The sequence below is a fragment of the Rhineura floridana genome, chromosome 13 (assembly GCF_030035675.1).
Source record: "Rhineura floridana isolate rRhiFlo1 chromosome 13, rRhiFlo1.hap2, whole genome shotgun sequence".
Lineage (NCBI taxonomy): Eukaryota > Metazoa > Chordata > Lepidosauria > Squamata > Rhineuridae > Rhineura > Rhineura floridana.
The window spans coordinates 17883564-17888045 of NC_084492.1; the positions used below are offsets into that span (position 1 = coordinate 17883564).

At 43.2% G+C, this 4482-nt stretch overlaps 1 pseudogene; it reads left to right on the forward strand.

Moving 5' to 3' along the window:
• The first annotated feature begins 1778 nt into the window (after positions 1 to 1778).
• On the forward strand, positions 1779 to 1897 carry LOC133369429 (5S ribosomal RNA; annotated as a pseudogene).
• Positions 1898 to 4482: the final 2585 nt, after the last annotated feature.

Consider the following 4482-nt stretch of genomic DNA (forward strand, 5'->3'; position numbering starts at 1 on the left):
GAGAGGAAGGGGAGAGTTTTGCAAGATATACACACACACACACACAAACACATACACATACATATATACTCACACACAGACATACACCAAGGGCTGCCATCTCCGCTCACTTTGCTTCGCTCACTTGCCCACCTTACCACCTAACTCCCTTGTCCAAACCACTACCTTCCTTAGAGCTAACCAAAATCACCCCTCCCCTTAGACTCACCAAAAGCCTTTCATGATCCTCCCCCCCACTTATACTTTGCATCCCCCCCTTGGACATGCAAAGAAATGTCAGCTCCTCTCATGAAATCCCCATTGCCCCCAGGCCTCACCAAACTCCCCCTCCCCTTAGACATGGCCAGGCCTCCCATCCCACTTCGTTTACAGACCACAAGTGTCCATTCCCTACTTCCTTTGCAGATTGCTGAGCCTCTGTTCCCCCACCCCTTCTTCTGAGAGAAGGAGGGGACACAGCGGAGCAAGGCCGAGGCAAGCTACACAGGGACACTCAGGACAGGTCAAGACAGCTTCTGAGCAATCATCCTGCTCTCCTGCCACTTCTCTCCTACTCGTCCTTTGCTGCTGAGGCTGAAACGGTGTCATTGGTGAGGTGAGAAGCAGCAGCAGCAGATCAGGATGGCTGGTGAGGAGCTGCCCTGGCCTGTCATGACTATTCCTCTGTGGCTCACCTGGGCCACCTGCTGGTGCCCTCAGACACTGCTGCAATCTGCTGGCAGATGGCACTGTGAGCTACAGTGTGACGACAGCCTTAGAAAAATATGTAATAGGATAAGTATATGCACAACTCTGAATGCTTTTTTGGAAGACTGAGCTGGGAAGAGGAGATACACATGTCACTGAAATTTCACCTTAAGTGAAACATGGGAACATAGGAGCATAGGGAGGTGCCTTATACTGAGTCCATCTAGCTCAGTATTGACTATACTGACTGTCAGCAGTTCTCCAGACTGGATCAGATTGAATCACAATCACAATCACAATAGCAGCTTTTGCATGCAAATAAGGTGCTCTACCACTGAGCTACAGTGCTTGCCTAATTCAGTGGCAACCTGAGAGCACACAACCTCCCCCCCCATGTCATGTGAAATTCAATGGCAACACTGCTACTCTATGGTGAAATCCCAACCCAGCTGCAGTTATCATCACTTCACTGCTATTTTCCCTTTGCACACTTCAGAGTTTGCCCTCCTAAGATAGCAATCCTATGTTTGGTTGCAAACCTGCCTTCTTCTTTTGGCCCCATGAGCCTGCCGTAAAGGTTTATATACTTCAGAGGAATTTCCTGTGTGTATTTTGGCCTCTGATATTCTGGCAGATGAACAAAGGATTTCAAATCACTGGTGGTTTTCACTTCTGTGCTGCGGGGTTGGCTGGAAGATAGAATGGGAATCTTTCCTTTGAACCTTCTGGTCTTATACAATTAACCTTAGTGTGAAGATGTTCTGATACTCAGAGGGTGCATGTTGCTGTTTTCCTTTCCACCTCAGGGACAACACTGATGGGGAAATATTAGAGCAATGTTGTCTCAGAAATAAGTGTGGCTTGGTCACTCACAGTTAAGAATGGACAAACTGTCAATTTTAGTTTCTCATTTTTCCAACCTTAAGTTCATGTCTCCACTTTTCCAGATCAGTTTGCATTAAAAAAAACCAAATCCTCATGAAGATACATCAGAATCTTAGTGTGAATTTCTCCTAACAGGCATATTTGTATACAATGTTGCATAATATACACATTTTGCAGAACAATTTTCTTCAATATAATTCATGTCTGCCTACAGCCATAATACCCTGAACATGCCTGATCTTGTCTAATCTCGGAAGCTAAGCAGGGTCAGGCCTGGTTAGTACTTGGAAGGGAGACCGGCTGGGAATACCGGGTGCCATAGGCTTAGAGGAAGGCAATGGTAAACCACCTCTGAATACCTCTTACCATGAAAACCCTATGAATATATCCAAAAAAGATTCATAGGGTCACCATAAGTCATAATCGACTTGAAGGCATATAACAACAATGCATTTTATGTTATTTTCACAAATATATGCATTATTATGAACACCTTTAACCCAGTTCATATGCACTTGTGTACACTTTACTTGGCTAGAGAAAAGTATTGCAAAATTTGGAAAAGTGCTAATTTTGAAGAATTGTTGTATTTCAATGTTTGTATTGTTCCGGGAAGTGAGAACTGCATACCTTTGCCTTTAAATGCAAAACTGAGCTTAATTTCTTCCCCATCCCTCCTTACATTTAGAATTAATGGACCAATAGGTGTGTGTTAGTTTTTTACCTGAAATATTCAAATCATGTCCACTTAATAAGGTTCTAGCTCAAAACCTAGAGATAGTCAGCTTGGCAGAAAACTGGACAGCAGAAATTTGGAGCTGTCATACTGTGAGGATAATAAGGCTATATATTCAAGCAATGTTTCTGCTCTAGGTGCAACTGCTTTAAAAAAATAGATTAGAGCTATGTAACATTATTCCACACACCCCCAACCCTAACCCTGAATCCAAGGCCCCAGGATTAAACATAACCCAATCTGGATCTGGCCCTGAATTAATGAACAAAATGTTGGAGTGTGGAGCTCTCCTGTTTAGGGTTCAATTCAGCCAGGGTTATTCCCCCAAAGCTCTCTGTTCCTCCCTCTAACAGTCAGATGAATTCCCATGCCTACTGAGCATATTCAGTCCATGTTAGGTTATTGGGTTTTTTTTATCCTTTAGTGGTCTCCCCACCCCCCAAATTCATTTGCACCTGCAAATATTGGGGTTCCCCTGAGCAGGCTGATGACTTATACTTTTGTGTGGAGGATTCGCAGTCAGGGGAAGTTCACTATTAGTATATTTATATAGGAAAAGCAGCCACGTGCCTGGCTTTGTTCGGGAATTATAAGACATCAAAAACCAATGTTGTTTTGAAATCAGTGGTTAAAATCAGTGCAGTTTTCATCTTGAGTCAGAACGGTGGCCCATGGTATCAGACTATAGATGAAAATCCTTGTCTCAGAAACCATTGTTTAAAATTTGTAATCTCTTAAGAGGTGTCCAAATGCACAGTGAACACCAGTTATTTCTCTTTCCTTTAGCTGCTAGCAGCCATACTTGCATTAAGCAGATCTCAAGATGAAAGGACCTTAGCAACATTATTATAGGCAAATATAGAGAGGATAAGGCCTCTCTATGATGGCTGTGTTCTCTTTCCACTGCCAGAAGCAGTATGCCTCTGAACAGTAGTTGCTTGGGAATTGCAAGTAGGGATATCACTATTGCAGTCCCGTCCTGCTTGTGGATCTCCCTTGGCCATCTCGTTGGCCACTGTGCCAATAGGATGCTGAACTAAATCTGCCTTTGGCTTGATCCCACAGGCTTTTCTTATGTTCTTAAGGGAACAGTTACATACTGCTACAGAAGACTTGCTTTTTCTTACAAATTGCAGCCCAACAGCCCCTGCTTGGGTCTGGAGAGTGAGCGACAGAGTGAGAGCAAGCAAGAGAGAGCTTTATGCTGAGTTTATGCAGGTGTTCAAAAGAAATGAACTTGTGAACTTCCTGTTTTCTAAACAGCAAGGCTGTTATTATATAACTCCCACCTCATTTGCAGGGGACCACGAGGCAAATGTAATTATAGCAAAGTGCTCTGAAGAGCCTTTGTTATAAGGTTACTACATGAGTGAGGGTGATTATTATTGAACTGTATAAACAACTAATTTTTCAGAAGTCTGTGTTGACTGCTCTTTCCAGGAAGCACTTGCTCATTCCCAATATTATTCTTTTTGCCGGGTGAGGCAAATCAGCTTGTCTCCCCCAAAACAAAAGCTGAAGGAATCTGCTGAAATAAAAAAGTAAGCATTTTTTAAAAAAATTCAGAGTAAGAAAGTGCGGTTTGTGTGTGTCTGTTGATGTGTCTCTCGCATGTAGAGGTAACCTTCTGCAGGCAGGAGGTCAAGCACTTTGGATCAAATGTATAAAAGGAGAAACCGTAAAAGGCACACAATAGTCATTTTAGAATTCTTACACACAATTTAGATGAAGGGGGGACTGCATTCTTTAAAGACTGGATTCTGAGTGCCATTGTCAGACCTTTTCCTTTTCAGTGCTGCCAAGGGAACCGGAGGGTGGGCTTTCACTGTGGCTAGACAAAGAAACTTGAAGATAATAGATTCTGTCACAAAACACAGCAGCCTCTGATGGCCTTTCCTTTGGAGGAAAAATCTGGAGCTCACTTGAGCAGGTTTTTGCTCACCTGACTTCAAAATCAGGCCCTCTGGCCCAAGATGTTTCAAAGTGGAAATCTTCTCCCATTAATTTATCAGGGGAACAAAAAAAAAATTACTGGGAGGGTTTTTTGTGCAAATCTCATGGAAACGCTTGGCAGCAGTGCATGAGCTTTGCTTTGGTCTTGCAGAGTGCCAGTCTATTTCAATAGGTCTTTATCAGAGGACTTCATGGCACACTAAGAACACAGAAAGCTGCCT